The sequence below is a fragment of the Callithrix jacchus genome, chromosome 1 (assembly GCF_049354715.1).
Source record: "Callithrix jacchus isolate 240 chromosome 1, calJac240_pri, whole genome shotgun sequence".
Classification (NCBI taxonomy): Eukaryota; Metazoa; Chordata; class Mammalia; order Primates; family Cebidae; genus Callithrix; species Callithrix jacchus.
In genome coordinates, this window is record NC_133502.1 from 206,841,675 (window position 1) to 206,855,596 (window position 13,922).

Below are 13,922 nucleotides of genomic sequence, written 5' to 3' on the forward strand. Positions count from 1 at the left end.
CTGGAATCTGTTAGGACCAAGCTCCTAGCAGCCATTCTTTTTCTTTTTTCTCCTTAAAAAAAAAAAAAAAAAAAAAAAAAAAAAAAAAAAACACTCTCTAAAACCACTTAGCTCAGTTTTTCTGCCAGCAACCTTCTCATCCCTTCCAAATCATCCCTTCCTTCCAAATCACCCTTCAGAACATATTTCTCCAACTCCCCTTCTGGGGTCACCACTAACAAGACGAGTCATATAAGAACATAAAGCATCCAGAGCAGCACTAGCATCCTCCCTACAGCCCAGAAACACCCCAAAAAGTATAGTCTCTGTGCAACTGAAATCCCTTTTTGGGGGTTTTTTAAATGCTATTTTTAGAAATTCAAAGTGGCCTACTTTTTTTAAAGATGTAAATGAAGCATATCCTTTAGGAAACTGTTTGCATTTGTTCTATCTTCTAAATCATGCAAAAAGTAGGAAAAAAGAAACTCTGGCATAGTTCTCCTAGCATTCAAAAGGAAAAATATCTTTCCATTCACAATCCTAAGTTAAATCGCCTATATTCGTTTCTGTAAAATTGACTTTTACTGATGTTTTCTCAAAAAAACAAAGGGTGGGACTTCCCAGTACTGTGGTAAATGTCTAGCATTAAGACTCAGGAGACCGGGACAATAAGTATTGATGGCCACTAATTAGCCATATGGCTTGGAATAAATTATTTATCCTTCCTAGGTCTCTATTTTTCACCAGTAAAATGGGGCAAAGCAGATTCTTTTCAGTACCACAAATTCCTCAAATCCCATACACCTAATAAAATGTAGGAGTACACACAAAACTGGCCTCCAGTTTCACCCGGGAATCATCACTTTAAAGAAATGTTATTACCCACCAAAGGCTGTACAGAAAGGAGTTGTGTGTGGGTGGAGGGAATGGACAGAGCCTGTCAGTTGGCACCTTCTTCTATGAGCCATATTCCCTGTCCTCATAGTGCTCAGACATCATAACCAAGACAGGCCGTTAAAATGCTTAAGAAAAATACAAGCCTAGCCATCTCAGCCCAGCAAACTGACCAAAGAACTACAGCACCGAGACCCATAGAATCAAATTCACTAATAAGCTACCTTAGTGTAACTTGTCCTTTGTACTCAGTTTCAAAGCATCTTATTTTAATTGATCTTAATAAATATTCACCAAATCGATCAAGAAGGCCAGATTCAAATACAAAAAAAGAATAGAAACTACCCTATCCTCAGGAAGTTTATCATCTACAGGCAACATAGAGAGATGTTCAAAGACGATTTTAGCCCAACACTTGATAATGATGGAGGTAATTATAAAGTACTGTGAGAGTCCTCTAACTGATACTTCCTCCATAAACCTTCCTTGACAGTCACAACTTTTTAGAGCTCTTTCTATTATTTTCTTCCTTCTGTTAAACTGTTCTAATAAATCTGAAAATTATATTTTGCCATGAAATTTAAAGGCTGGCACTATAAACTGTCTAAACTTAACAGGAGTCAGTAACTGCTTAACAAGAAGTTTATATGCATAGAGGGGAGACAGCCCTACTACATAAACCATCCCCCAAAGCCACACTGGCAACCACCAGAGCAGGAACACTGAAAACTTCCTCAATAGGAGTGCCACCTTTATACCTATGGCAATTAGGAACCAAGTCTTGATCTCAGGCTGGGTTCTAGGGATTAAGAACCAGTCCAGCAAGTAAAAGGTTTGAGATTAGAACTGTCTGTTGTCAGCCCTCAGACACAACCAGAATGGCAGGAATTGCTATGAACCACATACAAGGTTTCTGCCAAGAAGTACATACACACAGTATCTGCTCTCAACTGGAGCCAGAGTGATCAATGTTTTCGCCTCAATTAAAAATGATCTAGTTTTTAAAGAGCCTGTTTTACCACTTCATATCCAGAAGAAAAGGAAATTACTCCTATATGGGCTGAGGCCTTAATCTCAAATGCTAAGTAACCTGAAGGGTAAGTGGGTTCATTTTCCTTGGCCACAGCATAGGGGACCAACACCACAGTGGGCAGTCTCCCTAAAAATGTATTCTGTTTAGTGTATTAAACTTCCCCTCTCGACACTGGCAAGACTTCAAACACATTCAGAGAGAAGTAAGACTATATGAGGTGGGGTTCCCGAAACAGCAGGGTCACATTTCCTCCTGGAACGTGAAAAGCTGAACTGTAGGAGGTGCCTATGAGAGATCTGGCCCACTCCTGAAACATTAATACACTTCAAATTAGGTACAGAGAACTTAGCAGCTCGGCTGACTCCCAATCCAGCTCTAAATAAAACTGGACTGGTCAGGATTCTTCGTGGCAAACAGCAGTAGAAGGGGCCAATCAAAACTCTTGGCCCTGCCAAAGAATTGCCGCCTTTTCCTTAAAGGGAAAACACTTCAAGGCGAGTGTTTGTGTGTCAGTATTTCTAAGGAGAGAAAAGGAATTTTTAGATTTTCTGAACTCCTACATCCAGTTGCTTTATTTCTGTAAATTCCTTTTCCTACATTTGTTCTCCTCTATAACACCAGCATTGCCACTAGATGTTAATAAAAAACAGGCTAGAGCTCTACAGAAAGACGCCATAATCCTACACTACTTTCAACCAAATGAGGCAGGGCATCCCCCTGGCCCTGGCCCTCTCATCTTACTGCTACCACTTAAGGGCAAAGTCCTCTCAAAGATTCCTCCCCTGGAGCCTCATCTTTTCCCTACTGCCTCTTTACTTTTCTCTGACCCTCTTTCGCCAGCCATTCAAAACTCAGTAGAAATACTAAAGTAAACTTCATCTTGATGTGAGCCTCTCGACAGCACAGAGGCAGTACAGTAGACAGAACTTCTCAAACTGTGAGGAGCAACATTTTCTGTAAGTTTCCAATCCATCAGGGAATCATACTTTTGTAAAGTGCTGTAAAATGAATTATCAGAAAAATGAAATTTTAAAAAACAAGAATTATAAAATACAAGCCCCTGTTTATTATTAGATTTAACATTCATAAAAGTATTCTGTCAAATTGCTATAGAAGTTTCTTAGTGCATACAATCACTTTCTGTACCTATGTTGTACAAATTGGTAATAAACTGCGAACTAGCATCAGTCTATAAACAACACTTTAATGAACACTGTTAAAGGAGAACAAGCTCTGACACCACACAACCCTAGGGTTGAACACAGCTCAATCACTTTAGTCATGTGACCTTAGGCATGTCATTTAATTTCTCTGAATCCCAATTTCTGCATATCTAAAATAGAACATAATGTCACCAAATATCTGCAAAGTTAAGTAAAGATTAAGAAAACGTAATGCCTAGGAGCCTAACACAGTGCCTGATTTAGACTACGAATCCAATGAACTATTACTATCACGTTTTCTAGATATTTCCTTTTCAAAGGCAATTCTAATCCCAGGAAATCTTACCCTTGGGAATTAGTATTTTCATAGCTAATTATAACCAGCAAAATCCAGATCTATGATCTTTTATTGTCTTTAGTAATCTTTTCCCTTTTGATTTCAGGAACAACAACAACAAAAAATCAAACTTTCATGTTGTGCCAAAAATGAGTTCCCACTTGATTATCTAGTGTTTCCCGTTTGACCCAAGATATATTCCAATTTGATTTCTGATCAAACTATTACCAGTTCAATCACTAATTCTGCTGTCATTCCAGACTTGTTATTTAACTAAATATTGAGTAGATACAAGAAGAATATTTATAAATTATGTGAATGATATAAAGAATTAAAAACACATATGCCATTAGAATTCTAGTTTTTCCTCCACCTCCTGCCTCCACCCACAAATGTATTTTCCTCCTTCACTACTGTTCTGAATTTAAGTCCTAACTCTGCCACTTCATGACCCATATAATCTTCAATAAATTGCATCCTCTCTCTTAAGGCTCTCTCCTACCTATCAAATGAAAAGGCTGAACACCATGGTTGCTGAACATTGTTTTCAGCTCCGTTTGATTTCATCTAGATTCAACTTTTAACACATTTCATGATAAATCCCCGACTCCTTATCTTTCTATTTTAGATAATTCTAGTAGCCATTATCCCACCCCTGAATTTACTATACCAAATCCTCCAACCAAAAACTCTAACCGCCACCACCACCCCTTATTTTTTCCCTCAGTCCTTCCTTCCTTTTCTCAACAAGTACCTCCAGTCACTGGGGAGAGACAATTCCACCTGATCCTCCAAGATCTTCACCTGCCTCAACATCTAGATCCATCCTTTCACAAATATTTCCCTTGTGTATTCAGAGCATAAGGGCTAAAAGGAAAGCTCCCAAGAATTCAATCCAACATTTTTACATACAAAACAAGCCACATATATAAAAGTAATAAAAGAATGAATGAAAATACTTACAGATGTGTATCTAAAAAAGGATTTGCTACATATATAAATAACTTCAAAATGAACTCAGTAAGAAAATGAACCACCCAGCCAGTTGCAGTGGCTCACGCCTGTAATCCCAGCATGTTGGGAGTCCAAGGTGGATGGAACACTCGAGGTCAGAAGTTCAAGACCAGCCTGGCCAACAAGGTTAACCGCATCTCTCCTAAAAACACAAAAATTAGCCAGGTGTGGTGGCAGGCACCTATAATCCCAGCTCCTCGGGAGGCTGAGGTAGGAGAATCACATGAACCTGGGAGGCAGCGGTTGCAGTAAGCCAAGATCTTGCCACTGCACTCCAGCCTGGGTGACAGAGCGAGACTCCATCTAAAAAAAAAAAAAAAAAATTAGCCAGCCACAGTGGCATGTACCTATAATCCCAGCTACTCAGGAGGCTGAGGCAGGAGAATCACTTGAACCCAGGTGGCAGAAGTTGCAGGGAGCCCAGATCATGCTATTGCACTCCAGCCTGGGCAACCAAGTAAGACTCTAAATCAAAGTAGAAAAAAAAAAAGAAAATGAACCACTAAATTGAAAAAAATTAGCATAACATTTAAACAGACCCATCATCAAAGAGATATGGAAGACAAATGTGCAAATGAAAGCTACTAAACATCATTAATATTTAGGAAAATACAAACTGAAGCCATGAAGTGATACTACTATATACCTATCAGAAGGACTCTCTTTTTTTTAAAAAAAAGAACTGACAATACCAAAGAGTAGAAAGAATGTAGATATGTTCACTGCTGATGGGAATCCAAAGTGGTACAGCCACTTTGGGAAACAGTTTCTCATAAAGTTAAATATACACTTACTCAACCCAGCAATCCCACCCTTAGGTATTTACCCAAGAGAAATGAAGCTACTCAACAGTAAAAAGGAATGAATTACTAATACCTAAAACAGCCCAGATGAATCTCAAAAGAATTACACTAAGTAAAAGAAGCCATACCCAAAAAGCTACATAATACATGATTCCATTTATATAACATTTTAGAAATGGCGAAATCACAGGAACAGAAATCTGATCAATGATGACAGTAGCAAGGGACAGGAAGAAAGGACTGACTATGAACGAGCCTGAGGGAACTTTCTATGGTAATGGACACAACGCATTCTCTATCTTGATTGTGGTAGTGGTTACATGACTATATCACGTTTGTCAAAATTCACAGAAATTTAAGCTTAAAAGAATGAATTTTACTGCACGTAAATTATACCTAAACTGTATACAAACACACACACACACACACACACACACACACGCATATGTATAATATCCCCCCTCAAAAAAAAGAAATACCCCTATCCCCCTTCCATCACAGAGGAGTTTAGCACAGCAGCTGACAACCAGGTGGGTGAGGAGCTGAGGAATCAAGGATGCACAGGCTAGCAGGCCCAGAGGCCAAAGACAAGAGTGGCTGGGGGTCAGAGGGCATTGGAGGACCAGGAGTAAAGCTGGGAAACTCTAGGGAGGTTGGGAAGCCACAGGGAAGAATGAGCCAAAGGGGCCCATTGACTGAGGATTCCAGACCCTGAGGAGTGGGGTACAGAGGTGGTGGAGACAGTTATTGTGGTTGGGAAACTGGCTACACTAAGCAAATAGGAAACATATTGAGGATAAGGGGAGCCACGTTTTTCCCTACCAGAGAATGTATTTACAAACATGGAAAGAGGTTGGCTGCATTTGATGGAGTTATCACTGTGAACTCACATAACACACACACAAACATCATGCATGTATACATACATAGGTAGCACACAGAGATATGGAAATATAGATGTATACCTGGTATATATGTGTTTATGTACATATACATGTACACACACAATTTCTAGCTGTTTGCTGGGAGAACCTAGAGGCAATGATGCTCTAGTAGCAACATGCACACCCACCACTCAGACGTTGGTTTCTAATTACTATCTTCCATTTAAAAAAAAAACAGAGGTTCTTAGAAATGGCTGATTTCGGGGCTTTGGTAGGAAAAGTACAAAATAAACTTGGAAAATCTTCCTGTGTCAGAAGATAAGGAAATGTCCCATGAATGATGGGGACAGATCAAAAGGACAAAGACACCAGCATAAAGCAGGTCCAACTGGCTAAACTTTCAAGCTCCCTCAAGCTTGAAGAGCATAGTAATTATAGACACGGACTACAGCCCACTGAATAAAATAGTAATCCATGAGTCCATCTGACAGAAATAAAAAAATGAAAAGGGAAATTCTTTATAATAGAATGACATCTAACAAATATAGGCAGACACAGAAATAGAGGACCAGCATTTGACAGAACAAAACTTGCTGGTTCAGGAAAGAGTAGTCAATAGTGCTGAGGCTGTTAGGCATAGATCTGTTGAGGAACAGGACAGTAGCATAATTCACCTTTCCACAGGACAATAATCAATTACAAAAGGAAAAATGATGAATCTGATGTGGAGAAACCTGGCAGATATCAGCTTAACCAGCTGTTTAAAGTTAACAATATTACTGACAGTGGGGTGGGGGGACAGCATTTGCCTCCAGATCTGATGCAATGAGAAGAGCATGGCATCATTTCAGTGGTATTCCTGCCAAAAACAGTATTACTGCTGTCATGAAGAAACAGATGGACCCAGATCTAGACTCTCCAAAATGTCAAGGACATTAAAGAAAGGTAAAGACTGAGGAACTGTTGCAGGCCGAAGAGGTCTGAGGTGATATGCAACTAAATGCAACGCATATTCCTAGACAAGATACTGCACCAAAAAGGAAAAAGACATTGCTGGGACAACTGGCGAAATGTTAATGGAGTCTGTGGATGGACAGTCACATTGTACTAATATTGATTTCCTGATCTGGAGAGCTATGTTAGTTATAGAGGAAAGTCTTATTTTGGGGAATACATACTGAAGTGTTTGAGAGGGAAGGAATATCACATTTGCAGCTTGTTCTCAAAAAAGTTCAGAAAAGGGAATCCAAGTGAAGAGAATCTAGGAGTCTGGGGTGTTCTGGGGGTTGTTAGGGGCTCTGATAACTTTTCTCTAATTGTGAAATTATTTCAAAATAAAGAATCAAGGGAGAAAAACTAATAGCCATCCACTGCCAGGAATTTAAGAGTACAATGTCTTTGATTCTCACAACAAAAGCTGATCCTAAAGCTCAGAAAGGTTAAAACGAGGTTCAACAAGTGTCAGAGCCATACTAACTCAGGTCTGCCAAACTCTGGAACCTTTACTCTTCTACAACACCACGCTACCTCATTTGACAAATCGGTAATCATCATGTAACGAAGTATGTGCCAACAATATCTTTACTCATCACTGAGGATGGAAAATCAATCAGACCATCCCTGACCTCAAGGACTTCAGGCTTAACAGAGATAGCCTTTACTTAGAAACCAGGAAAGCGTTATTGGTGCTATGGTTTGCCTTTACTTGTACAGGGAATATTGGGCCTTTACTCCACCACAAATTCGTTATAACCTCTTAGAAGATAACATTTGAGATGTATAGAACAAATAGACCAATGGCCACAATGGAATATACTTGCGGCATGTAGGTAAAAGACTCTATGTGATCAACACACACATACACCTCTCCAAGGATAGAATATTCATAAATAGGAAAAAGAATGGAGGGAATCTATATGAGTATATTTGAGGGGTCCAACTACTGCTCACCTTAGGTTTTCAGCCTCAGAGATGGTCCATGTTTTGTTTAAAGAGACCATTTCCTAAAAAGTAGTGGCTGTGGTGAGATTAGGACTAGCTGGTCCAATTACTAAACTGGATTATTGCTGAAAGTCCTACTCTGGTTTTCTAATGATTTTCTACTCAGAGCAAAGGAACAACTCTTGTGCATGAAAGAGAGCAAAAGTTAAATCTCTACCAAAGCACAAAACATAAGGTTTACTTCCAAAGCCAAATTTACCCCCAAAGTAACCAGGCTTTACTATCAATTATGTGCAAATTAAGTGGTTTTCTTCTGGTTATAAATCAATGCGGGGGGGGCGGGGACAGCTATGTCTCTTGGTACTGTCCTGAGTTTTTGCAAGTAGCTTGCATACAGACCATACACCATTTACTAGACAACAAAGAATTAGACCCAACAGTAAATATGACAATCTCTGCCCTCAGAGAACTTATAGTTTAGCAAAGGGGACAGATAAATTAAAACAAAGGACACCCTCCAGACTGGAATGGGATCAGGGTTACGAAAGGCTTCCTTGAAAAAGAAAACACCATTTGGGTGAGATCTAAGGAGCAACCTGACTTTGCACACTTGTGTATTTATGTTATGTGTTTTACTTTATCGAGAATTTTCTCAGTAGGGAGTTAAAAAGTGATACAAGTAAAATGGTATAAAGGCATTGAGGAGAAAAAGACAGCAAGTGATTCCATTCTGCTGGGACATAAATACTAAGAAGGAAGCGTGTGAAAGGCTTTTAGTAGTGAAATAATAAACATTCAATCACCAAAACAACTTTATGGTATTCATTATTATCTTCATTTTACTAATGAAAAAAACCAAGGCTTGAGAACAGTTAGGTAGATTTAACAAGGTCCCACAACAAAAAAAATTGCAGATTAACTGTAAAACCAATCCTCTTTCTGTTCTATTTCCCTCCAAGTTATACACAGATTACCAGAGTTCCTTGGATTTCACAAACAAATCACCTTTTCCCTAGATATTCAGACCTTGGTATTTAACACTTTCAAACATTCAGCCAGGCTTGGTGGTTCACACCTGTAATCCCAGTACTTTGGGAAGCCAAGGTGGGCAGATCACTTGAGGCCAGGAGTTCAAGACCAGCCTGGCCAACATGGGAACCTTGTCTCTACTAAAAAATACAAACATTAGCCAGGTGAAGTGGTGCACACCTGTAGTCCCAGCTACTCAGGAGGCTGAGGCCTGAGAATCCCTTGAACCCAGGAGTTGGAGAAAGCAGTGGGCTGAGATCACACCACTGCACTTCAGCCTGGGGGACAGAGTAAGATTGTCTCAAAAAAATAAAAAATTAGAATTAAAAATTTAAAACTCCAAGCATTCACCAAAGTTAATTTTAGCTTCATTTGGAGGTAAATCCCTTAGTAAAACTGAATATTACCATTTTTTTAATGGTTTTACTGCTTTTCACCAATGTGAATTTGCATACAAAAAAATTGAACATTTTTCCCTTATGTTTGAGGCCCCAAAAGATTAAGGCAGCAGTAAAAAGCCACACAAAATTCACTGTATGCCCTGTAATGCACAACACATCAGCATCTATTTTATCCGGCAGCAGGAAGACTTACAAGTTAGGACCCCACAATTATCCCTGTAGAGAGGCACACCAAAGAGAATGTAGGCATAACAGCTACAATAACGGTAGCCATCTGTACTTACAGCCAATCATGCCAAGGGCTTTTAAACACCCACATCCCTACTGCCTCCCTCTCTCTCCATGCAGGTGGGCAAATTCCTTTCTACTCTTCTCCAGCCCACATAATTCCAGGGGAATAATCTGATGCTAGGAGCAAGAAGCAAAGAAAGCTGCTATACTTTTGAACACAAAAGACCGAAACGGAAGAGTGCTAATTCCCCCAGCCTGTGTTTAATTCTACCCATTAAACCAGTATATCCCTATTCTTTTTACTGCCTAAAACACAGCAACATAGCTCTTGTTACATCCCCCAGGTCCCTTTCTTTCCCTGACCAGTCTCAGCTAGTTTAGATCCTCCTCCCACCATGTCCCCATTTATTCAATTCTCTCAAAATGCACTTATCACATTACAGGTCTAATTGGTACCAGTCTCCACACTATACTGGGAGCCCCTGAGATCATGGACTGTCTCTCCCTCTCTCTGCCTCCCTCCACATCCTCAACAGCCAGCCTGGTACAGGACATATGGGTGCTAAATAAAGATGCTGGGTGATTACAAGAACTGCTAAATGAACAGGGAAGTGGGTAGCAGAAAAGGAAATGGTTGAACAGTAATTTGAGGTCTGAGGGTCCAGGATATCTGAATAGAAACCATACCACAGTCCCTACGATAGAACATTTTGAGTGCAACAATTACATAAGAAAAATCGTCCTTTAATAGTCTCTGAAACAGAGTTTTAGAACAAAAGCCGTTCTAACTCTAACAAGCTAAGGTATCTTTAAAAAAAAAAAAAACTAATCCCACTTATTAGTATTATGTCCCCAGAAGCAAAACAGCAACAAGAGAGTGTGGCCTACAAAACTACCACAGCTCCAGCTCCCAAGACAAACAGCTTTTCAGGACTCCTCTTCCTTTGATAGCTGTTTTGCCCACCTTCTCCCCTTAGCCTCTTCCTTTCCTCCCCTACAAGGCAGCAAAGAAAACAACTGCACTACAAAATCCAAGAATCATCAGGAAGACAAATCTCCCCAGTTCTCCCAAGTTTATCCTGAGGGCTGCTGGCAAAATAAGCAATTTTTTCCTAATTATGGTAGACTTCACCTGGGTGATGAATGTAGTTACCAACTTTCAACAAGGTGCTGGAAACCATGGAAGATCTCAAAAACATAGTTCAGAAATGCACTGCCCCATTTGTCCTCAGCTCTGCAACCAGAAGCTTTTACCAGCTCTTCTTTAGCTCTAATCCACCAGCTATCGCCTGCCCCCTACCAAGGGCATCTGCTCTTGAACCTTCCTTACTAACTATACTTGTCAAAAGGGATGTAATAAGATTATGAGATTGTCTCCATTTAAACCCTTTGGTCGTATTTTTACTTAGTTTTTTTCTTTTCTACTGAAGAAAACTATAATGATTACTTTGGGGAGATGCTGATTTTTATTAGATTTTACTTTGAATCACTGTAGTATGATGTTAGAGCTAAAAGCAATCTGAGAAACAACCTCATGATATCCCTACATTTTGCAAACGGAGAATGACCCAGAGATGTTGTTAGTAACTGCTTAACTACAGTTACACAAAAAATATTTCCTAGATCACCAAATCCTGGATGGCAAGACCTGTACCTAATTTGTCTCCAGTGTCCAACAGTGTTCAGCACTTGACCGTTTTACTATGACACATGATCATTTACTTCAAAAACAATGTTTTCTCATCACATGTGACTAGAAAGCTAGAGTCTTTGGATAATTTGGAATCCAAGTCCTCTTCCTCCTCAACAAGCAGGCACACTCTGTTTATCGCTGACACCATCTGTAAGATTTCAAATCTCTCTATGTTCAACTGCTCTAAAAATCATACATTTTTAAACTGATTTCCTAAAAGTATCCCTCCTCTTCCAGTCAGATACTTCTTTAAATAATTACCTTCAATTGACTAATCTTCTTAATGATCGACCTCTTGGGGATCCCTCCTTATACCTCAACAACTTACAACAAACTACAAAAATCTGTCTGCTTCCCTTGTTTCTGTCCCCCTAAGCCAATGGTTCTCAACCTTGACTGCATACTAGCATCATCTGAAGAAGTTTAAAAAAACAAACCTGATTCCCGGGTCCTGCCCCCAGAGTTTCTGATTTACTTGGTCTCTGGGTAGGGTATGGCCTAAGCACGGAAATGTTTAAAAGTTTCCCAGGTGATTCTAACGCATAGTTAGCTAAGACTGAGAGAACCTCTGCCCTATGCCCTCAGAAACTCACCACTTGGTCTATTATATACTCTAAAAATAACTACGTACTGCCAGTTGTTCTGGACTTGCAAAACATTAGACTGCTTTGCACCAAGGCAGAGTGTGTTGCTACACTGAAGGCACACTGAAACCATGCCCTTGTTTTACATCTGTTATATAATAAAACTGTGGTAAATATGTTGGTAAAGCTCTATAAATCATTAATGATAATAAATGCCCAGCATCTGGCTAAAAGACTACAGAGGGGGAAAAAGTTGACGTTGACTCAGAAACACATTTAGTTTCTCAATTTTTTTTTAAACAAAAGATCTAGAGTCTTTCAAATCCAGATGGTCTTTCTGTATCAAAAATAGCTTTTTGTGGCACATGAACAAACACAACCTGAAAGAAGCACAAGAATATGCTCCGTATTTTCATGCCTCCATGACTCTGCTCACCCCACTATGTCCTATTCATCTGTCAAAGCCCAGTTCAAATGCCTCCTTTAGTCATTCATTCAAGAAATACTGAGAATTCACTAAGTGACAGGCAATAGAGATACAAAGTCAAACGAGATGTAGTCACTGGCTTCACAGTGCTTACACTCAAGTATTTGGGAGGACAGCCAGTAAACAAGGAGACATTTTTAAAGTTCCGTCTGAGAAGAAAAGAGGACAACATAATGTGACAGCGTAATGGTGGGTGGTGACTATTCCAAAGTAGACTCATTTGGTCCCTCAAGACCAAATCAAGAAAGGAGACTTTTTCATATTTCTTTTCACACTCTCAGAATTGACTCTTGGTACAAAATGAACATTTTGAATGAACAACCAAAAAAGGGTTAAAAAATAAAATAAAATACTAGTATGATGGGTTAAAAAAAAGACAAATAAAATACTAGTAGAAATAATCATAATCAACTAAAAGTCAAGAGACACAAACCCTAAGTTGTTCCAACTACCTACTAGGTTTTCAGCAAATCTCTTCCTCTCTTCTGTAAAATAGGTGGACTGGATTAGACAGGAACTGTAACACTCACCAGAGGTAAAGAATGAAGTGCACAGGTAAAGAATGCAATACCGAAGCAAACAGGCCACTCCAAAAGGGAACAGCAATATTTAGCTCCTGCAGATTGTCAGATGTAGGAATGCGGGCCCCATGCTTCCAACTGAAGCCAGAAATCTAGGTTTCATGTGAGCTTTCCCAATGTTTAAACATCAAATCCAAAGGCCTTTAAAATACTGTGTTATCCAAACAAAACTCCTTGTGTGGGAGCCACACCGAAGGCCTATAGTTTGCAACCTCTTGACTAGACAATCTTTAGGTCCTTCCTAATTCTAACAGTCTATGGCTCTAAACGAAATACCTTCTCAAAAAAAAAAAAAAGAAAAGAAAAAAGAAAAACACTTAAGAAGAGACAACGGGATTACAGAATAGAAAGATAAAAAGACAGTCTTCTTCCCAAGTGTTCCAATCAGATCACAGAAGGTGGGAGGATCACTGGAGCCCAGAGTTCAAGGCCACAAAGCAAGACTCCATCAATCAATCGATCAATCAGGAAAGTCTTCCTCATAATTCATCAGACAGCGAATCCTTGTTACTTGGAAAGAAAATCCAAAATGCAGCCTGGATAATGAAAAGACCAATTCTAACCTCTTCTTCCAATTACAAAAGCAGACAGTCCACTGTATTTTTAGTCATCAGGGGCTGAACTGTTGTGCTTCTGCCCACACGAGCTTAATAAATATCCCAATTACAGGCAATCAGGAATGCTTAAATAGAGGCACAACCCATGTGCACACACACAGACATAGACACCCCACATAGCACAAAGCGAGGAAATCAATTATGCTGAAGACTGGCAAGATGCCCCAAAGACACAGCAGGAATTTGATATGAACAGCAGGATGAGGAAGGAGAATGAATAATTCAGACTCCCTGATTCACTTAACAAAGTC

At 39.5% G+C, this 13,922-nt stretch overlaps 1 protein-coding gene across 17 annotated transcripts in view; it reads right to left on the reverse strand.

Annotated features, from left to right (window-relative positions):
• Positions 1-13,922, reverse strand: part of RBFOX2 (RNA binding fox-1 homolog 2) — a 287,551-nt gene that overhangs the window by 233,332 nt on the left and 40,297 nt on the right. The window lies entirely within an intron of this gene.